Source organism: Equus quagga, chromosome 7 (genome assembly GCF_021613505.1).
Source record: "Equus quagga isolate Etosha38 chromosome 7, UCLA_HA_Equagga_1.0, whole genome shotgun sequence".
In the NCBI taxonomy this organism is placed as follows: domain Eukaryota; kingdom Metazoa; phylum Chordata; class Mammalia; order Perissodactyla; family Equidae; genus Equus; species Equus quagga.
The window spans coordinates 51008122-51032176 of NC_060273.1; positions in this window are offsets into that span (position 1 = coordinate 51008122).

Sequence of the window (24055 nt, forward strand, 5' to 3'; positions counted from 1 at the left end):
CTTCGGACGGTGTAAAGAGCCTGGTGACGGCCAGGGTGACGGCGGTGGGGGTGGCATCACGCACCTGAGAGTAGGAGAAACCGAGGCAGCGGCCAAAGGTGGGGAGGAGGGAACCCATTAAAATGCTGAGTGCACCCTGTGTGCCAGTCGCAGCGCTGGGCGCTGTAGGTACAGACCAGGCATGCTAATGGTGAGGACAGAAATATAAGCAATTAAGATCACATAATATAATGATCAAAGCCAGGAAGAAATAAAACAAGAGGGATGGGGGCCTCAGGGAGAAGCTGAGGGGCATGGCAGCTCCATCTGACAGACAGCAAGGAATCTGTGTGAAGAGCTGGGGGGTGTGCCCTGGCAGAGGGAGGAACAGGCATTGTCATTGATTCCTTCCCCCTGCAGGTGTTTTCCCAGCACCTCTCATGTGCGGGGGACCCCAGACCACGGTCAGTGGGGAGCGACGCCTGCCAGGCCCTACCCTCACTGGGCTGCGTTCTGCAGATGGGCACGCTGAGGCTCAGGAAGTACAATGACTTACCCAAAAAGACTCGGTTCTAAACCAGTTTTTTCCCCACTCTACTTTCCATGCTCTTGTATCCTTTAAGACCTTGTGAAGTATGTGTTATCACCCCCACTTCACAGATAGGGATGTCGAGCCTCAGAGAGTGGAAAAGAGGTGCCAGGATCTCCCAGCTGGTAAGGGACAAAGCTGGGCTGGAGCTATGTGAATGAGAGGGGGTCCCTGAGAGAGCCCCCAGTCAGTTTTTCCGGTGCCTTCTGCCTAGGGCGCCTGGCTCATCCCAGAGGGTTCTCATTGTTCAAGGTCTGCTCAAAGACCCCTCAACCTATGGGAAGCCTTCTCCATCCCCCACCCCCGGCCCTGACTTATCATCTGGGTCGTATGCAAGGTTGCCTTGTATTTGTAGTTACTAATTTCTCATGTTACAGGTGCCCTCTCAGTGACTTGATTTTTACACACAAAGTCCTGCTTGGAAAGGTACATGAGTTCCTTTTCCCATCACATGAGTGAGTGACACACCCTCCATCCAGGTGAGTTCGGGATGCAGCTAGAGGTCAGCATTATCGCCAAGGGAGTGGAGGAAATTTACTCAGGCAGAGCAAGGCAGTGCAAGTGGGACTTTGTGACTGCAAGGGTCACAAAGGGAAGGTCGCCAAGGGTGACTGCAGGGGAGGCTGCTGTAAACAGTTCTTTGAGAAGTGGCTTTCAGAGTGCTCAGGTGAGTGGCCGTGTTGTGCAGGTCGCAGATGCACCCCTGCAGCACACGAAGCCCCAGCTGTCATAATGTCATGCAGGTGGTGCCTGCAGATGGGACAGGGGGACACAGTGTCCACCTGACGCATGGATCCAAAAGGGTTGTGTTTTAGCATCTTGGTCCTTGCAAATATGTTGTGCTTGGGAAAACGAAAAAAAGCCCCTCCCCCGAGATGCTGGTCACACTGGTGTCAAAGCCACAGGTAGAGAATTTGAACCAAATAGTCTTTTGAAATTTGAGATCAGACAAAAGCAGTCTTTCCAAATTAATATTTTATATAAAAGATTTAAAAGATGTATGCCTAACTAAATAAAATAAGTGAAATATTACAAGTAGATGTCTATTTCATCTCCACCTGTTAAAGTTTCATTTATATGATTCAGCTTTGTTGTGCATCTTCTCACCGTGAGCATGGGACTGCCCTTACCCTTTATCTGGATTGCCTTGCATTTGGACGTATATGGCAGTTGCTCACCCCATGCAGTTTGTCCCTTTGCACTTTGTCCTGTCCCTCCATTACACCCTCAGGGCAGGTGCTGTAGCTGTTACCCTCCCATCCTCTCTGCTGGCAGATGGGAAGCCTCCTGTGGGCAGGACCCAGGTGGTATTCATTTATAAATCTCCAGTTCCCAGAACAGGACTGGCACACACAAGTGCTCAATACACGTTTGAATAAGCTGACTGCAGAGATGCATGGCTCTGAACTGGAAGAAGAAAGGAAAGAAGGAGGAAGAGAAGAAGGAAGGGGTAGGAAAAAGTTGTGGAGGAATGAGTTTAGTTGATAGTAGCCCTGGACTCTGGTGTGATCAATAGTGACATGTGTGGGGAGAAACAAACAAACAAAATGGGATGCATTAAGAGAAGGATTGTTGCTAGAACAAAGGAGGGGCTTGCTGCTCAAGTGCATGCTGATTAGACCATTGTGGGAGAAGTTGCTTTGGCTCCGGGAACCATACTTGAGAAGCAAGACAAAGCTGCTCCACGAAGGTGGGGAAGGTGGGGAAGGTGGGGAAGGTGGTGAGAGAGGGAGGTCCCTGTCACAGGAGGTGTACAAACAGAAAGCAGGGTATGAAGGAGCATCCTCCGGCCTGAGCAGCAGCCTCTAGTCGTAACCTCTCCTGGCTTTGACTTCCACACACCCACCACACTTAACCACACCCAGACATGCACAAAATGTGCCAACCACCCTTGGCAGCGGGACCCGTGCTTGGGTTGCAGGGGCCCCTGGGTGGGGCTGACTCTCTTGTGCAGTGTTGGCACAGCCACCCAGGGCAGTGGGGAGAGGGAGGGCCTGGCCCGGCTCCCTGGCACTGCTCCCTCGGGACATGCCCTGGCAGGCCCTGCCCCATGCCATAGCACGCAGTCAGGTGCACCTCGTAAAAAGGGTGTACCCTGAGCTGGGGGGGACGCCCACTGCAGTCACCTGGGAGGAGATCCTTCGTCCAGGGAGCCCCAGGGCATCTGCCCAGACCCGGCCCTGCAAGTCAAGAACCAAGAGTCCAGGCTGCAGTCAAACCACAAACCTTAGCAAGGCTGTGTTTCAGCTAACCCTGCTTATCAAACCCTGGATTTCCAGACCCAGCAGATCTTCACCCACAAAAGCAACATGTTTCAGTTCCTGGTTACAAAGTGCTCACCATGTAGCAGGCACCAGGCCGCGCCCGTTGAGCACCCTCCCTGCAATCCAGCAGCGTGGTTGTAACACAATTCCTGTCTTGCAGGAGAGGACGCTGAAGCGCAGAGAGAGGAAGGAATTGCCAAGTTCACGCCAGGAGGAGGGAGAGCCTGGAGGAGGCTGAACTCACAGGGGTCTCGGTCCTCTCTTTTCACAGAGGAGGAAACAGGCTCAGGGCGATGAAGCCGCTCAGTGAACAAGTCATATTTGTGTGGAAGCGAATGTGGCTGCACTTCACCTGGCAGCCAAGGCAAAAACAGAAAGAGGCCCGTTGCATGGCTTTTCTTGTCCTGTTCCTTTGCGGATGCACGCTTGGTGCTGGAGCCAGCTCCCAAGGGGAGTCCATCCCTGGCGCTCGGGAAGGCCAAATGGACAGACTCTTCCTCCTGAGTCAGCCCAAAGACACATCCATGACGTTCTGATGGATGGGTCCCCTGCCAGATGTCTGATAAGGCCAAGGGCTGACATTTTCCTGGAATCCGCTGGAGGCAGCTCTTCAGAGGCTGGGGCTGTGGGTGCCCTGGACTCGGCTCTCTCGTAGCACAAGGACGGAGCTAAGACAGTCTGAATACGTGGTCATTATAGGGGTGGCAAGGAAGCCTGAGGCAGGGGCTGAGCTGAGATCCAGCCATGATCCCAGGAACTTGCCTTCACCCCGCAGTTACAACGATCATTCTGACACAGTGACAGCTAACATTTACTGAGTGCCGGATGCTGCCCCAAGTCCTTCAGATACATTAAGCTCACGACAACCCTAGGAGGTAGTGCTATCAATATGCCCATTTTATAGATGGGGAAACAGAAGCCCAGAGAGTGTAGGCAGCTTGTGCACCGCCACAGAGGCAGAGAGCAGTCTGACTGAACGCACTAGGCTCTGATTCATTGAATCCTCGCAGCAACCCTCTGAGTGGGGAAAGGGAGTCAAGGGTTAAGGAGGTGCTTCCCGGCCCTTGTATCTGTTGCCCTTTGAAATCTCCATCTTCTCTGGCAAGGTGGGGGCATTATCATCTTCATTCAATAAGGCCTGCTGGGTAGCTCAGAGAGACAAAGCAACTTGCCCCAGACCACACAGCCCAGAGGCAGAACCAGGACAGAAACCCAGTTGCTCTGACCACAGAGTCTGTGTGCTCCTCTTCTTGGCCCCTCAAGTGGCGGAGAGTTTGCAAAGAGCCTGGCACAGCCTACCTGGGGCAGCTTGAGGGAGGCCTGCACTGATCCATTCTGAGTCCAGGGCCCAGCCCTGGCCTGGCCCTGGGAGAGCCCCATCCCCTGCTGACTTCATCGAGCTGTGGAGAGCCCACCCTCGGGGACACGGACTTCTAAAGAGAAACTGGAGTAATGGACTGTGGAGAGCTTAGAAGCCTGGGTTCAAATCCCAGCTTCACCACTTACTACCAGGTGACCTTGGACGGGTCACATGTCCTCTCTGTGCCTCAGTTTCTGCATCTGTAAAATGGGGCTGACAGGAGCCCATGTTTCGTAGCAGGTTTGCAGGAGTGGATGTGCCAGTCAAAAGGGAACTGGCACACAGTAAAGGGGCAGCAGGTGAGCATGGGAAGAGCTGGTCTTTCTCCCTGGTCTCCCCACCCTGGACTCACCCCTGCAGGCCCACAAGCTGAGGGTGGCCCTTCCCTGCCCCAAACCCCTTCCGCTGCAGAGAGGGTCCAGATGGGGCCAGAGTGGGCTGTGTTCAAGTCCTGGTTCAGCAACTCAGGCAGGTCGTTTCAGCCCTCAGAAGCGTCACCCCCTCCTCTGTCAGATGGCGAGGTCCCCTGCGAGCAGCCAGGGCCAGGCTTCCCCACCCGGCACCCTGGCTCCGCCGTGTTCTGGCCGGTGTCACCTTCTGCCTGCTCAGTATCTGCAGCCTCTGGTTCTGCTGAACCTCGAAGCTTGTCGGCTGTGTGTTTTCGCAGTTACTTAACCTCTCTGAACATCAATTGTCTCACCTCTAAAGTGGAGCTGATGATAATGCCCACCTGCTAGGTGATAGAAACTTCCAATGAGATTATGCTTGGGAAGCACTTGACACAGAATAGTGCTCAGTGAATGCTGGATGAATGAGTAAATTGATGAAGGAATGCATGGATGAGCCCGGGGGCAGGAGTGAGGGCTCACTCAGATTATGAGGCATTGGCTAAGATCTCAGGCTCTGGAACCAGACCACCTGGGTTCATAGTCTGCCTTCCCTCTTATCTAGCTGTGTGACCTTGAGCATCTTACTCAACTTCTCTTTGCCTCGCTTTCCTCTTTCCTCATAGGATTGTTTCGAGGATTAAATGAGATAATACATGTTAAGTGCTTAGGACAGTGCCCAGCACATGGTAAATGCTCGATAGAATAAGCCACCGTTCTTATTAATTATTGTTAGTCCTGAGTCAGTTACTCGGGAAAGAGGCACATTTTCCTAGAGGAGGGGAACAGAGTGGGGAACACAGGGTGGGCCCGGGGTGGGGAAGCCACCTGTCTTGGCCCTGAATACCGCAGGGTCTTCGTGTCTAGGGGCAGCTCCCCGGGGCTGGGCCAGGAGCAGCCAGGTGTGGGGAGCCTGAGCAGCGGACTGGAGGGTCGTGCCCGCCTGGGGCTCGATGGCACCACCAGAGCCGTTCGAGGAGAGGGTCACGCACGACGGGCCTGGACCCTTGGAGGCCTGCCGCCCTGTGGTCTTTCAGGTGGTCTCGGCTGCCCACAGCCAGCCTCACTCCGACCAGAGCATCAGCAGACACAGGCACCAGGCTGGGCCGGCTGGGCAGGAGCCCAAGTTGGGGATCACAGGTTGGTGAGGCTTCGAAGCAGGGTGGAGGACCCGCCAGCATGTGTGCCCTCCAGGACCACACCTCAATGGGCTGGGTCCTGCTCGTCCAGGAGTCAGGGCCGCCTGCGCCACGGACGGGTTCAGGGAGCTCCAGGGAGGGGGCCAGATGCGGGGCTTCCTCGGGCTCTGGCAGGAGGTGCTGCCGAGGGGAGAGCCTGGCTCTGGGCCCCCGGCTTAAGTGCACACCCAGCCCACTGCTGCCCAGCTGGGGGTCCGCAAGCATGTCACAGGCCCATTCTGAGCCTCAGCTCCTCATCTGCAGAATGGGGACAGTAATGCCTGGTGTGGGATGGGAACAAGACATAGCCTGGGAAGCAGTTGGCATGGTGGAGGCTCCACCCAGGTTGCCTGAAGTTAGAACTACCGCACATTTACAGTAAGATCCAGTGCAGGGCACACTCTTTCCCCCAAAACACACCTGCAGCATAAAGCAAATTCAGCTGCATTTCTCGAGGCATCTCCAGGAACCACCTTATTGTCCCAGGAGGAGAAAACCTGTGGCCCCTGTCTGCTTTCTGCACTGAGGAAATGTGCTCTTTATTTATTTAGGGATCCAAGGAGCCACCCCCACCTGTGCTGAAACCTTCTCACTGTGGCCTGGCTCCTGCTCAGAGGTTTCTGTCCATGCCCATCTGCCCAGCCAGAGGGGCGATGTCAGCACAGGGTGGCTGGAGGAGCCCAGGCACTGACTGGGACTTGAAAAGCCCGGGATCAGCTTGGAGCTGCGGCCCTTACCCCTCAGGGGCCTCGGTGTCCTCATATGTAGAATGGCCACGAAAAGATCAGAGTTGTAGGGTTGTTGCAGGCAGACGATGGGATTCGAGGGACCTTCAGGCTGTGGGTACCACACCCCTGCCGTCGCTGCACAGGCCAGGTTGGCTGTCCAGGATTTAGTAACACAGACCCGGGTTCAAATCCTGACTCTGCTTCTTACTTGCCCTATGACCTGCCCTTGTGTCTCAGAGCAATGGGGACTCCGTGACAGGCCACGCTCTTGGGTAACAAGGACACTCTATAAATGAGGCCATTGATGCTCTCAGAGGGGTAGGAAGGTTCCCACCCTCCTCTCTCCCGCCTCGCCCCAACAGTTTCTGGCCCCTGCTTTCTCTGCCGCCACTGGCCACTTAACTGAGTGAAATCTTGCAAGGGCTGTTTAAAACTCCATCCCACGACCATTACTGGAGCATCTGTTTTGTGCCAGGTCTAGTGTCAGACCCTGAGACCACGGTGTGGCCTCCACTCTTGCTAAGCCACCAGCAAGCACTGTCCATTGCTCCCCAGCTGGTTCGAGAGAATCAGTCAGTCAAGATGAGGTGGCAGGAGCTGGGGTCCTGAGCCAGCCAGGGGTGGGTGACCAAAGGGAGCCTCCTTCCTCCCGCAGCCCCCAGAGCTCCTGCAGATGGACCAGCTGTGGAAACCCTGGGAGCACTTCCCAAGTCACAGAGCTGTTTCCCTTTTGCGGCCTCTTTGCCCATTTCCCTGATGAAGAAGAACTGAAGCTCAGAGAGGTGAAGGACTTGCCCATGGTCACACAGCTGGACGTGGTGGACTCAGGCTGTCCCGGGGAACCTACAGCTGAGTCCTTCATCTACTGACCCCTCACCTACAGAAGGAAGAGGCTCCTTGTGCCAAGAGGAAGGAGCCCATGAGAGGAGGCATGCGTGTCTCAGAGAGCCAACAGAGCTGCCCATCCTCGTGGAGTGGTCGGAGCAGGAGCCCTGGAGGCGGAGGCCTGGGTTTGGCTCCCGGGTTGGGCACTCAGTGCCTGTGGCCCTAGGCCAGTAACACGGCCTCTCTATGCCTCAGGTTCTGCATCTGTACAATGAAGCAAATAATAGAAACTTCCTGAGAGCTGTGAGGACCAAGTGACTTTACAGGCCTGAGGCATTTGCATGAGTGTCTGGCCATAGTTCGTCCTCAAGAATCATATGCCCATGAGCAGCCATGGCTGCAGGTTCTATCTGTTGCCTTTAAACTCCTCCTAAGCTTCTGTCCACATCCTTTGAGTCTGGAATCCACTTCTAAGAGTCTATACTGAGGATGTAATGCCAGACAGATAGGGACTAAACTAGTAAATGCCCAGAGATCTTCACTACACAGCATGACCGCCAGCGTCAAGTCACAAACACCGCCCACCGCAGGGTGACATTTAGCAAACAGTGTTACACTCACTGGGACCTTGCAGAGCTCCTGGCCGTGATGTTTCCAAAGGGTTTACAGTCACAGCGGAGAAGGGCTTGTGTTTTAATGTTAAATGAGACAGGCCAGACACAGAACTGTAAACTCAGAATATGTCAAGCTTGTGAAAACAAAATAAGCAAATACAAAATGTGCATAGAAACAGGATGGAAGGAAATGCATCAAAATATGACCAGCGATTATCTCTGAGTAATAGGAATATGGGTGGGGTTTTTTTCCTTTCTCTGCCTGTTGGCAATTTCTAAATATTCCATAATGAGCGTGTATAAGATTTTCTAATGGGAAAGAATTCAATAGACTGCTTTTCAAAAATAGAGTTCATCTGAGAGCTGAAACCCTGCCTGATCTGTCCTCAGATTGGCGTGGATCGGATTATCCATTTCCCATCAATGAGTGGAATGCTGTGGGGTGGGGGTGTGACAGGTAGTGTTCACTCCATACATACTTACCAGGCCCAAGCTCTGGGCTGATTCTGCATGTGCTGGGAAAGCGGGTGTCGGGGGAGGGCCCAGGCCCCGGCAGAGCTTGAGGTCTCTTTGAGACCTAGCTGCATGGGGGTACAAAGAGAATATTCCGGTAGCGTTGCTGTCTTCGTGATTTTGCCATATCCAGCCGTCACCTGTGCTATCACTCACTTTATTGTTTTTCAAAAATTGGTTCACCCTGAAAATACTCAGAAAACTATAAAAATTATTGAGAGGAGTCCAAAAAGGCTAGCTAAATGGAGGGACATATTATACTTATCAGAAAGCTCAATATTTTGAAGAAGTCAGTTCTCAGCAAACTGATTTATAGATTCAGTGCATACAACCCAAATCAAAATCCTCACAGGTGTGTGTGTGAGTGTGTGTGAGTGTGTGTGTGAGCGCTCATATGTGTAGCTTGGAAAACATTGTAGAATCTATGTGGAAACAGAAAGGCGAGGGATAGCCATTTTTTTAAAAAGAAGAACAAAGTGGAAGGATTTCCTCTACTGGATGCCAACACCTGTTACAAAGCTTGGTAAGCAAGACAGTGTGCGACTGGTGCAGGGTAGACAAATAGGCCGATGGAGTAGGAGAGAGATGCCAGACGTATATGGACACATGTTTTATGACAAACGTGACATCGCCAAGCAGTGGCGGAAGGACAATCTCTTCAACGACTAGGGCTGGGTCAATCGGATATCTGTATAGAGAAGAAATGAAACTTGATCCCCACCTCACACCATTCGCCATATGAATTTCAGGGGCATTGTAGATCTAAATGTTAAAGGCAAAACAGTAAAACTTCCAGAAAGTAACAGAAGAGAATGTCTTCGTGACCTCAGAGCCGTGGAAAGATTCTTTAATAAGACACAGAAGGTGCTAAGCGTAAAAAAGGATTAACAAAATTGACTGCATTAAAATTAAAATTTAACATTCTTTTTGTCAGAAGACATTAATAAAAGAATAAAAAGGCAAGTTACCGAGCAGGAAAAGATATACTGCACACATATAACCCAGAAAGGACTTACTTGTTTGCAGAATAAACGCAGCTACAAATTGACGTGAAAAAGACTAACAACTCAGTATGAAAATGGGCAAAGAGCAGGCACTTCACAACGAGAATGTTCCAGGGGCCAACCAATATGTACAAAGGTGCTGAATCTCATCAGCAATCAGGGAAGTGAGAAGTCAGAGTCCCAGTGAGATAACCAGGGCCCAGCCTGGCTCAAATTAAAATTTTTGACAATAGCAAGAACTGGCAAGGACATGAAGCAACAGGAGCCTTCACGAAGTGCCGGCCGGAGCGCAGCGTGGAACCACTGCCGCGGAAACCGAGGGCACGATCTTTGTTCATTAAACATACATTTGCCCCGCCTCCAGCAAAACCCCTCCTAGATACACACCCAACAGAAGCTCATACTTCTATGAACCTAGAGACCTGTCTGTGAATGTTCATGGCAGTTTGATTCAAAATAGACCAGAAGTGAGAACAACCCAAGTGTCTGTCCACAGCAGAATGGATGGATAAATTGGGGTGTACTCATACAATGGAATACCATGCGGTGATGAGAATGAATGAAGCACAGCAGTGCACACCTTCCTGGGTGACTCACCAACACGCTGTCCTGGGAGAGAAGCCAGGCACCAGAGGGAACCCACCACGTGACCCCATCTGTGTGACGTCCAAAGTCAGGCATGTGTGGCTGATAAAACTGCAAAGAAATGACTGCCATAAAATTCAGGATGGTGGTCACCTTTGAACAGGAGGGAGGGGTAGCAATTGGGAGGGGCCCCGGGGGACTTGTGGGAGCTAGAAATATTCTGTTTCTTGTTTACTTTCTGATAAATTATTGAGCTCACATTTTAGTTCTGATGAGAGCTTTAGCCACACACAATGGGCTTCTCCGTGTGTGTTACATTTCACAATAAAAAGTTTAAAAAGAAAAAAATAGCCTTCCAGGGCACCAAAGGGAAGGCAATTTGAAAGAGTCTAGCTCCTGTGGGAGCGCCCTGGGGCAAGAAAGCAAGAGAGAGGACGAGACACAGAACACCAAAGCCCATCTCCCTGCAGGCATTGAATGTCTCCCCATCTTGAGCTAGAACTGGGATTCAGAGGAGAGGCTTGAGGCAGAGAAGCGCATTCGCATGTTTACGACCCGAAAAATACACTCACACAACGCTGGCTGAAAGTCAGGCCAACCTTGCTGCGCTGTGTGGTGGGGTTGGCTGCCTGTCTGGCCGGCGCGCATCGTCCGTCCAGCGCACATCATGGCGTTCGTTCTCAGGAGTCTATTTAAAGCACTTGCTCGGTATACGGCACACTGGAAATTACGGCCTTTGCAGCTATTTACGTTATGATGAAAACATTTAGATGCCAACCAAGGATGCTTGTGCATGATCTGTAGTTTTCAGAATTCTTTTTGGGGCTATGGGAGGCCCAGATTCCAAGCCCCCTATCTCCCCAGGTGGTGAGTAGACTGTCAGGTGGAGACAGGTGAGAAGGGTTCTCTGGGAGAGGAAAAGCTCTGGAAGCGGAACTGTGCTGGCAAGGACATGGGGAAGGAGCAAGATGGGGCCTGGAGAGTCACCAGAGGGGGCTTGCAGGAGGGGAGCAGGCAGAGCCCCATGGAGCCAGCAAGAGGAAAGGGCGAGGCGCTGGGAGCCTTTGGAAGAACAGCTCGGGGAGAAGGTATGGAAGGAGAAGGCACAGAAAGGGAGCACGCCCGGCCCTGTGCGTGTGGCCGCAGCTCCTGAGAAGACCCGACACAGCAACCCCTGCTCCCACAGCTGCCTGGAAGGCCTCATGCCCACCCACCTGCCGTGGCTCCCTGCGCCCACTATTGCCGGTGTCTCCCAGCAACCCTGGCCCTGCCCTCGCCAGGTGGGAGCAGGGGAGGAAAGACCACCACCCTGCTGCCTAGCACTCTGCCGGGGGACAGAGACCCCACTGTGGGTGACTCTGTTTTTTACATCTTTCTTCAGAAAATTGTCAATACCAAAGACAGTGGCCATAATAAAAATAAAAAGTTCAAATGGTGCCAAAGGGGCAGAAAAATCAAGGTGAAATTGTGCTCTCCGTGAGTCTCTGCTGTAGCCCATTTGCGGAGTATTCTAGTCCCCTCTCGTCAGATTCTCCCCAAGAAAAAAGAGCCAGGGCTTCAGCATCAGCCAACCAGGGTGTGCATCCCAGCTCTGCCGCTGCTGTGTGACCTCAGACAAGTTCTTTGCTTCTCTGAGCCTTAGTTCTTTGTCTGCTAAATGGGGCTAGGAATAGGACCAATCTCAGAATATAGATGCAGGGATTCTGGGTCCCCCACAGTGTGAAACCCCTTCCCCCATCCCTCCCCCACCAAAGCTGAAAGAGGTGATGTGTCCCCAAGGGCAGGAGAGTGGGACACTGGGTCCTGTCCGACCCTGCCACACACTCAGAAGGGGCTGAGGTCCTTGCCCTAAGGAAGGTCCATTCTAGTGGGCAGGACGGACAAGAAACGAGCTGAGTAATTCAACATGAGGGCGAGATGCGGAATGAGGGGAAACCAATCGGAGGATGTGGGGTGGGGCGCCGTCCCTGTGGAGGGGACCCGTGAGGGAAGCCGGAAGGAAGCCAGGCAGAGTCCGAGGAAGGGTGCACCGAGCAGTGAGCAGAGGGGCCGCAGGGCACGAGCCGGGAGGCAGCTGGGTGTATTTGCATCCGAGGGGTGAGGGCCTGAGGGCTCCTGCTCGGCCTGCCCCGTCAGGGCCTTAGATTCCTGTCTGTCCGGCTCCGGCTGCCGCTGAGCTGGCCCCCGGGGGAGGGGCTCCAGACCAGGCATCCCTCTGACCCGGCCCAGCCACTCTGGGCCATCGTGTCAGAGAGTGGGCTCCTGCCCAGCCCAGGGGGCCCTTGCCCCGTCCTGGGACTCAGACAGCTGAGGGGCGAAGCCGTCTCAGCCCCAGCCTCCTGCCAGTGCAGACCACTCTCTGGCCTCAGGTGCCCAGTCCAGGACTCGGACCAGGGCCCTGAAATGGCCCAGAAGCAGTTGCAGACTGTTAACGAGTGAGTGAATGAATGAAAGAGGGGGCGACTGACTGAATGAAAGGGACGCCCCAGCAGAGAGGCGGCACGGAGAGTATCAGAGTGGGGTGGGGGACCGCCCGTCGCGGCCAGGCCTCCTTTACCCACCGCAGGCGGAGGTGACCGGCTGGGAAACGGACCCCTCGGAGACTCTGTGGGCAGGGAGGGCCTGGGCCTCCCCCTGGCCCAGTGCTGGCCTCTGGCCGGAGGAAGCCCAGCTATGAAGGCCCCCGTCCCAGCTTGGAGGCCACACGCACGCCCGAGGGAAGCCCTGGACAGCGCTCCTGCTCCCAGTCCAGAGCCCAGCCCTTAGAGCCACACTCCAGCCTCTCTGCGGCCCTCCCGGTGGCATCACGTCCCCGGCTTCCAGGGGCAGAAGCAGCTGCCGGGGCCCCGCGTCCCAGCACAGTTCACGCCTAGGGCCAGAGCCAGCACCAGGCCCGGGATTTGGACTCTGGGGCCCCCAGGGCGGGGCAGCCAGCTCTCTGCCCCTCGGCCCGCAGCGGGGCGGGAAGGTGGCTGGGCATTTCAGGACCCATCACATGAAAACAGACTGAGGATCCCCCTATTTTTAGCAACAAAGCCGCCTGTACCTGTCTCCCCCACCGGGAGAAAAAATTCTGATAAACATCAGTTCGCACCAGCCAAATAATTCCTTAAATAAAACAGCTACATTTTGGCATCCACTGCGCTTGAAATATATGCTCCTAGGATTTTTAATATCACATGCAGTCTGCATAATTTTCACCCTGGCGCATCAGCTGCCGACTGTCTTGTTACATGAGTCACTGACTGGTGTCAGGATAATGGGCTCAGTGGGTGTAGGGGGTCCTTTGTTCAGTCCTGGGGTCTGTGTGAGGGACCCGGTTTCCCCTGATCACCCAGGGATGGGACAGGAATCACAGCGAGGCCTACCAGCCACTGAGCTGTGCCTCCTGAAGCCATTCAGCTCACAGCAGCCGGAGTCCTCACTCTGTGGCTTGCCGGTGGCTGAACGCCTCCCGTGGTGTCCCCCCCAAATGGATAGAAGCCCATTTCCTGACCCGCTCGCATGGCCCTCCCTGATCTGGCTCCTGAGGCCTCTCCCACCCAGCTCCCACCGGGCGGGCCTGTGCTCACCGTGGTCCCGGGCACATGGCTTTCCTCTGCTGCTTAAGCACGTGGAGCTTCAGCGAGCCTCAGGGACTTTGCACCTGCTGTTCAGCCTGCCTGGAACGTTTTTTCCATAGGGCTCCTAAGTGGCTCCAGCTCACCACCTGGGGCTCAGCTCGTGTCCTCCTTATAGAAGCCCCCAGCCCCTGACCCCCTTGACCAGTGGGACGAACACTTCCTGCCCCTCCTCCCTCAGATGCAGGCTAGCTCAGCCTTCTGTTTTATTTTCCTCAAGGACTTTCTGCAAGTACTTGTCTATTGTCTTCCTTCCCATTGGAGAGCCAGCAACATGAGAGCAGGAATGTCACTTGCTTTGCTCACCACGGGAGCTTCAGAGCCTGTGTGGACACAGGGCTCAACAAATATTTGGTAACCGAACAAGTGAATGATTTCTCACAACAGCCCTTAGCAATGCTGTTGCCACTTCTCCCCTTTTACAGATGAAGAAACTGAGACCCAGACAGGTTGAGTGACTTGCCCAAGGTCACACAGCCTGTACGTGGGGATCCTCCCTGGTCCTATGAGCCCCACAGTGGATCCGGGGTTGAGAACCCAGGCAGAGCACAGCCCTCCCTCACTCCTCAGTGAAGCAAGCTTGGGGAGCACGCAGTGAGGGGCTGAGTGAAGCTCGCCTCATGAAGCAGTGTGGGGGCTGCCACACAGAGAGGACGGGCCTTCAGCCACAGCCCACGGGCGGCAGGACAAGAACCGCACGCATAAGGACGACTGCGTCACTCAGGCCAGCGGCTCTGACCAGCAGCTCGCCTGAGCTTGTTGTCATGAAGTCAGGTCATTGCTGGGCACTCCTGTCGCCATAAAGGGCCTTCAATGAAGGGGACAGGGAGGGGCCACGCTGACTGGGCTCCCCCCGGGTGTCCAGCACCACACGAGGTGCTCTCCTCACGTTCTCGCAGCCGATCCTCCCAGGGACGGTAGGAGGCAGGGCCGCTGCCACGTTGCATCATAGCTAAGGCGCCATCCATTGAAAAATGCGTTCTGACTCCAGACACACCGAGTGTGCGCGAACGTGCCTCGTAGGACGGGTGAGGCCTGGAATTGTTCGTCGTCCGACAAAGGAACACGCTCCACTCACGGGGGCCCAGCCGCGATCCGTGGTGGCAGGCCTCCATGCTGCCTGGTCCAGCTCGCCTCTCTCCCACCCTCCCCACGGTGCTTCCGGCCTCTGAGCCGTTCTGCACGCTGTTCCTTCTGCCCGGGTGCCCTTCCCGGTCATCCACTGCGCTTCAGCCCAGTGAGCCACTGTCCCCTGCCTGGCCCAGACACGACCCCTCTGCAGCCCTCTCTGGCCTCTGTCTTCTGTAGACGAGGGTCTGGTCGGCAGCTTGGCTTCCTCAGTTCCTCCTGTGACCGAGTCTTGATTCCCCCCAGCAGCTGCGACACAGCTACGATCTCCGGAGCAGCTTCTCCTTTCCTCCATGCCGGTGCTCACAGACCCCAATGGGCACAAGAGTCGCGAGGGGCAGCGAGTTTGAAATGCAGAGTCCCGGGCCCTGCTCTTAGAGATCCCGACTGGACGGGTCTGGCGGAGGCCCTGGAATTGGTGCTTCCACACCCCACCCTGATTCTGTTGTGGGGGACTTTGCAAACCACGGCTCTGGGCTTTAGGGTCGGAGGTCATCTTGACCAGCAGGAGGACCCTGAGGGAGTCTCTGCCTCGTGAAGGCATCCTCGGTGCCCTGCTGGTTGTCAAGTGGGAAAGCGACGCAGTGACACGCACGGCTGCCCCGGAGGTTTGTGAGTATAGTGCACATTTGTGAGTATAGCTGAGAACATCCAATTAAAACCTGCTTCACGGGGCCACCCTGTGGCCGAGTGGTCAAGTTCGTGCGCTCCACTTCGGCTGCCCAGGGTTCACTGGTTCCGATCCCAGGTGCGGATCCAGCACTGCTGATCAAGCTGTGCTGAGGAGGTGTCCCACAGAGAGGAAGCAGAATGCCCTACAACTACGATATACAACTATGAACTGGGGCTTTGGGGAGAAAAAAAAAAAAGAAGACTGGCAACAGATGTTAGCTCGGGGCCAATCTTCCTCACCAAAAAGTAAAAAACAAAACAAACCTGCTTCACAGGCTTGCTGGAAGATTCCAAGGAGGAAACAGATATGTGGCCACGCCTGGAATGTGAGTCAGTGTCCTGTAAGTGTTAGGGGTGGGGACTATGTCAGAGGGGACGCTGTAGAGAGTGAGAAGAACAGACATTTTTACCAATCTCCCCACGAGTAGGAAGTGCAGATGGAGCAGAGGGACATTTGAGAAGGAGGTTGATTTTCCTCAAGACTGTACTGTGTGCTTGTTGCCCCACGCCTTCTGCCTTCCCAGCTGGCCTGAACAAGCTGGCATGTCCGAGTTTAGACACAGCCCCATGCAGTAAAGCTCTTCTCTCCACAGCACCCAGAGTCTCTTCCATACGAGCCTGACCACGTCACACTTCTGCCTGAAACTCTGAAGGGGTCTTCTATCCTCTTGGGATCAAACCCTAGTCCTTCCCTGCGCCCATTGAGCTCTGCGTGGCCAGTCCTCTGCTCACCTTCTGACTCTGTCTCACCCTCTCTGTCTCGCCCACGGGCCCTGCTCCCTCCAGCCACCTGCTCTTTGTCCATTCCGTTCTCTTTGCCTGGAACACTTCCCAGCCCTCCCTCTCCCTCTAGGTACATCCCTCGGACCTCAGGAAAGCCTGCCCTTTACACTGCCCCCCCTTGCTCTGAGCTCAGGGGCCCCCATCATCCTCTGCGCACTTTTCAAGGGTGCAGACTAGCATTTACCCGCGAGGTCATTTCGTGCCTGCCCTGCGCCCAGGCCGTGAGCTCACAAGGGCAGCAGCCATGACCGTCCATTCGCAGGGCCAGCACAGAGGAAGTGCTCCACCAAGGCTGGCTGACAAACCCAGGGAGGCTGGAGGGGCACAGACGTCATTAGGGAAGACCCACCGCGCACAGAGCTGAGACAAGCAGAGGGATGAGATGGGTGAAGGGAGGGTGGGGAGAGACCCAGCTTGGCTCCCTGGGCTGTTTCCACAAAGGACTCATTAACCCCTTGTGGCCCCGAGAGGAAGGGACGCCTGCCCCATGTCTGAGTCAGAGAGGCCTGGACCCACTTCCTTGGCCCACACACAACTTGCTGTGTGACCTGAGCAAGTCCCTTGGCCTCTCTGGGCCTCAGATCCCTCATCTGGGAAATAATCATAGCTGCCACTGTGTTGTTGGAGAAGGTGAGCAATTGAAGGCAGAGTGGCAGGCCCCGCACCTGGCACGCAGTATGTGCTCAGTAAGTGTTAATTCCCTTCTCGTCACAAATAAGCTTGTAATTTAGTCCATCAGGACAATGTGTTTCCCACAGGAGTCTTCTCTCTCTTCACATTAGCTAGTGGGCCTAAAAAAACACATTAACACCATGTTTTTAAAAGCTGTGTTCTTGGGAGGAGAAAGGAAGGGAAGGGAAGACATTTCTTTGTGAATTTGATTTAGTGGGAAATGGTGTTTGAGTTAGGAAATTCTTGTTTGGGGTCCAATCGCGTTAACTGTGAAGAAGGCACAATGGGAACGGCCAGCGGCATGGGGCCAGCTCATGCTGCTCCCGGGACAGTGACACAGCCAGTGCGCCCCGTGCCTGCAGCCCCACCGTCAGCGTCGCCCCTTTCAATCACTGCGCTCTCTAGACCTTTCCGTGCAAAAGCAGCTTTTTGGTCGTAATGGGTCCCTGAGGGGATGAGGTGGGGGTGGGGAGACACAAGTGTGAGAGTGTGTGTGTGTGTGTGTGTGCGCAGAGTGGCGGGATCTTGTGTTACACCTGTGTGGTTAAACCACCTCTGCCTGAAAGGAGCAGAGAACAACACGGGGAGGGACCCACACAAAGAAAACAGTCGGGGCTTGTTTTCCACGCTGGGTGAGACCGTGAGTCAGCGGGTGGATCAGGAGGGGGAAGGTTCCAGCTGGACACGCTCTAAGCAGCCCTCGGGTCTGCAGGAGGCCCCTGCGGGCCGGCCTCTGAGCTGGTAGGCACCCTCTGTGTCCCTCCCATACCCTAGCAGGCCTCAGGTCTAAGGAAGCACCAACCCCCTCCTGCTATGCTGTTCACGTCACAAAAGGGGGCACCTACTCTGGGCCACACCATGTAACGTGACAAGCACTTGAGACTGACTGGCTGCCTCACTCAGTTCTCTCAGCAGCCCTGAGAAGTAGGGAATATTATGCCCCTTGTACAGATGGACTGTGACGGTCAGAGAGGTTAAGTCAGTCACCAAGGCAGCACAGGGAGCCCGTGGTGGGGCTTCTGGGGCCGTAAAACCGTCCCTGCAAACAATCTGATGGCACACAGCAAAAGCCCTCGAAATGTGCCTGCTTTTGACCCAGTTGCTCCACTTTCAGAATCCGTGGATTATAGTCAGGCAGTGGCCTCAACAACTCGGCACTCTGCACATCATGAGCAGCATTCCTCATTGTGGTGCAGGACTGGAAGCCACCTTTCAACCGTAGGGAATTCGTTAAGTAAACTCTAGCAGTGGAATACTATGCAGCCATTAAAAATATCCGGTGGATGGATGCTGTTTACTGGTGTTGAAAACATCCACAAATGAAGGAGCTGAGAGGTGAACAGTCTGCGAAGTCCCTGGATCCCAGTCCTGGCTCAGCCACTCATCCAGCCCAGGTGTGACTTCGGGCGAATGGTTGGCTCTCTGTGCCTCTGTTTCTCTGTGTTAAAATAAGGATGTGTCAAGAATTGCAGAGCTTTTACAGGAGTTGTCAGAAGCAGAGGAGTTAATCCCTGTGAGCACATAGACTAGACCTGTAAGCGTCTGCTCTTGTTGGATCTGTGGGCTGCGAAACTGGGCGCCGTTATTTCTTCAAGTATTTTTCCTGCCCCCACCCTCCTAACTACACATATGTTAAGCCACTTAAAGTTGCCCCACAGCTCACTGATGCTCCATCCTTTCTCTTAATTCTCTTTTCTCTTTTCATTTTGGACAGTTTCTATTGCTATGTCTTCACGGTCCCTGACCTTCTGCCGTTAATCCCACCTGGTGTAGTTTCTCGCGCACACTGCGGTTTTCATCTCTAGAATTTCATTTTGTATCTTCTGAGTCTCCATTTAACTTTGTAACATATGGAACGCAGTTACAGTAACTGTTTTCGTGTCCCGGTCCACAGATTCTAACCTGAGTGTCAGCTCTGGGTCAGTTCGCACTGATTGATGTTTCTCCTTATTATGGGTCGTATTTTCCTGCCTTTTTATGTGCCGGGAAGTTTTTGATTAGATGCCTTGCTGGGAACTGGATATTTTTGTGTTCCTGTGTTCTAGGACGAAATTAAGCTACTTAGAATAGTTTAATCCTTTCAGTCTTGCTTCTAGGATTCTCCAGGCTGGACGGGAGCAGCGCTCAGTAGTGAAGGAATCAGGGCTGGTCGGCCCCACTGCTGGGGTAAGGCCCTCCGCGTCCCCCTGCCCCGCCATGCTGTGAATGGTGAGGGTCCGTGGTCTGGCCGGGGGTCGGGCACTCGCAGGCCCTGCCTGGGCGCCGTGCCTCTGATCCCCAAGGTGGCCCTCCCCGGGCTCAGCTGGCTCCTCACGCGTGTGCGCTGGTCAGTCTCCGGTGGGTTTTCAAGGGGCCCCTCTGAGTCTCCCTGGGGCTCTCTCCGTGCAGCTCTCTTTCATCTTCTGGAAACTCCAGCTGCCTCGCCACCCTGCACACTCAGCTTAGTCTCTTCAGCCCAGAGAGAGGTCGGGTCTACCCGGCTCCCTCCCCTCCCCGCACCTCAGGCTGTGGCCTGGAAACTCCCTCGAGGCAACAAGCTGGGCCTGGTTTGTTGCCTGACACTCTGGGGTCGCTGCTCTTCCTTGCCTGGTCCAGTGTCTTGAAAACTGTTACTTTGTATATTGTGTCCGTTTTGGGTTGTCTCAGGGAAGAGGGAATCTGGATCCTGTTCCTCTGCTGTGGTCAGAAGTAGAAGTCTCCGCATCAGCTGTGATTAATGGCTCGTTAACCCCCTCCCTCTGTTGCCTTTTTCAGGGTCCAAGAGCTTTAGAAAAGCGAGACACAGAGAGGTAAAGTGCCTTGCCCAAGGTTGCACAGCCAGTAAGTGGTAGAGCCAGGATTCGCACCAGGCTTGGCTGCTCCAAAGTCCCTTCTCTGTATTCTAGCTGTTGCCTCTTGGCAGGGAGCTGGCCTGAACCAGGGTGGCTGTTTGCAGGGGAGCAAGAGGCCAGGTTTATGCCCCAAGTCCCAAGACTCACATTCACCACCATAGGTGGGCTGGGACTGAAGACCAAGCCACGGCAGGGCAAGGCCTCTGCAGGTCTGGAGCCAGGTTAGCTGTCCTGCCTGCTTGCTCCGGGCCCTGGACCCTGGTGGTGGTGGTGGTGGGGTCAGGAGTGGGGCCTACCACGTTGCGTGGGACTGCCCAGTGCAGGTAACAGGCAGGGGCGGGGACATTGGGAGGGGCTGTGTGACAGCTCCCCTCGCCCTCCCCTGTGTGGCAGGACCCCTTCTGGGCCCTGTGTGGCTGCGGGGTGGGAGGGGGAGAAGCAGGCCCGTCTCCCTGGGCCTGTTGGTTCGTCTGTGCATTGCAGGGTCAGTGGGCTGATCAGAAGGCCCTTTCGGGTGCCTGTGTGTGGGCTGGGGGAGTCGGAGCTACCCTTCTTGTGCTGAGATGCGACTGTGTTTGTCACCAAAGAATCTGGAAGGGAAGAAGAAGGGAATTTCTAAAGACTCGTGATTCTCGCCATGAGCTTCCTGCGCAAGTCCCTCAAGTCTAAGAGGAAGGCGCATCCTCTGAGCATCAGGGAATCTGCATCCGCAGACCCCCTGGACAGGCGACCCACCGACCTGGGCAGCAGCCCTCTCAACTGTTCAATGGGAATAATTCCCAGGACGACTGCAAGGATTAGACACAACGGCTTACGTCAGGTGTCTAACCCGGGTCTGCCCAGAGCAGGTGCCTGGGAGGCATCTGTCGAAGAAATGAATGAAAGAATGAATGCATGCATGCATGCGTGCATGCGTATCTGATCACAAAGACGTCCTGCCTGCTCACCCACCCCTCCCCAGCTTGCAAATCTCGATTCCTCCCCAAGGGAGTCCTAGGCTTTCCTAACCCTGACTCTCCCACCCCGTCCCCCCCCCCCCCCCCCCCCCCCCCCCCCCCCCCCCCACGCCCAGGAGGCTGGGCACTAAATTCCCTGACCTCAGATCTGTCCTGAAAACCCCACAATCGAAGTCAAGCGGCGCCAGCCTTTATCTGAGCTCAGCACTTTGACCAGCGTCCTCTTGGGGACTCTGGGAGCTGGGAAGCCATGTTCTATGTCATCATCATAAAATGTTCCTTTGCTCCAAATGGATGCTACTGACTCATTAGAACTGCCATCCTAATTCTTGCAACACCCTCTTGTCCTTCTCAAAGAAAGACTTGGCACGTGAATCGGGTTGCTGTTTTTCTAAAATATAACATTATACTTACATGCAGAAAGCTCAGAGAAGCATGAAGGAAAGGAAACTGAAAGACAATAAGCAAACAAACAAAACTTTCAAAGTCCTCCACAGTCTCTGAGACAGTCCCTGGTATCATTTCAGCCTGCAGGTGTCCAGCCTTTTTCTGTGTTGGAACTAGCAAGGGGCAGAGGTACCTTTTTTTTTTTTTTTTTAAATTAAGGTTATAAAAGTTAACATCCTTGTGAAATTACAGTTGTACATCATTATTAGTCATGTTGTAGGTACACCACTTGACCCCTAGTGCCCTCCCCCCACCCCCCTTTCCCCTGGCAACCACTGATCAGTTCTCTTTGTCCATATGTTAACTACCACCTATGAGTGGAGTCATGCAGAGTTCGTCTTTCTCTGTCTGGCTTATTTCACTCAACATAATACTCTCAAGGTCTATCCATGTTGTTGTGAATGCGACGACTTTGTCCTTTTTTATGGCTGAGTAGTATTCCATTGTATATATATACCACAACTTCTTTATCCAATCATCAGTTGCTGGGCACTTAGGTTGGTTCCATGACTTGGCTATTGTGAATAATGCTGCGATGAACATAGGGGTGCATAGAGCTTCTGAAATTGCTGACTTCAGGTTCTTAGGATATATACCCAGTAGTGGGATGGCTGGGTCATAAGGTATTTCTATTCTTAACTTTTTGAGGAATCTCCATACTGTTTTCCATAGTGGCTGCACCAGTTTGCATTCCCACCAACAGTGTATAAGGGTTCCCTTTTCTGCACAGCCTCTCCAACATTTGTCATTCTTGGTTTTGGATATTTTTGCCATTCTAACAGGTGTAAGGTGATATCTTAGTGTAGTTTTGATTTGCATTTCCCTGATGATTAGTGATGATGAGCGCCTTTTCATGTGTCTATTGGCCATCCGTATATCTTCTTTGGAGAAATGTCTGTTCATGTCCCCTGCCCATTTTGTAATTGGGTTATTTGATTTTTTATTGTTGAGTTCCAGAGGTACCTTTTAATGAGGATATTTTTTAAAGGTTTGAGGAAAGCACACTCATAATAAAATCCCCGCGGTGGAAAGGGTCCATATCTTCCGTGCCTGCCCCAGCCCCCTCTTTGTGCTCCTGGAGGGAACCGAGGCTGCATCCTCTTGTGGGGACTTCCGGACAGGCTGTGCTTACACAGCATGTGTGTCCCCGTGTATGTGAGCACACGCGTGTGTGTTGATATGAGAATGTACCCGCTGGCCAGTAAGTGCTTTCTTCGCGTAGCATCCCTCAGGAATGTGTTCCCTTGTCACCCAGTGAACACTTCCCCCCACAGTGTCCTGTCAGAGCCATGCACCTTCATTTATTGAACAAGCTTCCAACCAATTGTAAATGATCTTGCCCACCCACCGTTGGTAAACTGGTAAATGTTGGGCTCTCGGGGGCTGGAGCAGGGAGCCCTGATTTTCAACGTTTGTCCATTTCTGTGGTGTGAATATTCCCACCCTGGCTGATTGGGAGCTCCTGAGTCATGACGTCACTGAGCGAGCAGCCCCTGCAAGCCTGTGCCGCAGGCTCCGCCACCCCACACCCCACACCCCACTGACGACCTCTGGAACCTCGGTGCGTGTCCGCAATTCTTTCCTTAGAATAAATTCCCCAAAGCGAAACGGCCGTCAGGGCACACAGGCACAATCCCAAGGCTTTCCATGAGCAACACCGGACCGCCCTCCAGAAGGAGGGGAGTGGTCTACTTCCCTCAGCCTGGTGTGGGAGACACCTGTCCCTCACCCAGCTTCCAACCACGGCTATTGTCATGCTTTTCATCTCCCCATCTGATGGGGTCATAGCAGCTCGTCTCTATTTTCACTTGCATTGCTGTTGGTGAGTAACTTTTAAAAAAAAAATTTATAGTCAAGTGGAATTTTATTTGGGCAACTTTTGGAACGTTTCCTGCAGCTCTGGGATTGTGGGTCTCCAGGAAGCAATTTGGGAATCCTGGCTTTGCTGCATGGCTTCGCTCGTCAATGAGATCAAACAGGAGGTCCATTCACTCACCAAAGAGCATCAGAGCTTTCCCAGAAGGCACCTTCCTGTGATGCTCAACCCCATCTTGTCCCAGTCACTCCCCCCACCCCATGCCCCCTCTTCCCACCTTTGTCTCTGGCAAGTACGACTGGAAATGCCACAGTGTTCACCCAGCACACTGTGGGAACTGACGCCAAATAAGGCCTGTGCTTAGGGAGGGTGGAGTTGGGCAGTATGAAATAAGGAGGTCTCCTGGAGAGGTGGCTGTGTGACCTCGGACAAGTTATTTCACCTCTCTGAGTCTCAGCGCCCTCATCTGCAAAATGGGGATGGGGATTGAGGTTGGGGGGTGATAGTACGGCCTATGCAGGATTGTGGTGAGAATTAAATGAGCAAATGCACTTTGAGTGCTTAGTGCAGGGCCTGGCACATAGAAGGTATGCAACAAATGACAGTCATGATCATCAGCATCAGCATTGTTGTTATCACACTGTCCAAGGGCTTTGTAAACCACAGGGTTACAGAGGAAGGTGAAGCAGTGACATTACAATCCTCCATGCTTCCTGCAGCCCCTCAGCTCTGATCAAGAAGGTCCCTGTGGACCTGACATGTCCAGCTCCAAAGCCAGTCTTCTCTGGAGGGAATGGATCCCCTTTGGAGTCTTTGAGCCCAGTGCCTTCATTTAATCAAATGCAAGGACTTTTCTCAGAGCAGGGCTAAAGGTTTCTCCAAGGAGCTTCCTCCAGCAGGTCCCTCCTGACTTTGCTTGGCTGAGGACGAAGGCATCCTAATGGCCTTCCTGGCTCCCATTTCTCTCCCAGCCAATCTGCTCCCTCTGAGAGGGCTCCATGAGTTTTCCAGGACACAGCCTTTCATCTATCTATTCATCCATCATGTCCATCTGTCCGTCCATCCATCCATCCATCACATCCATCCATCCATCCATCCATCCATC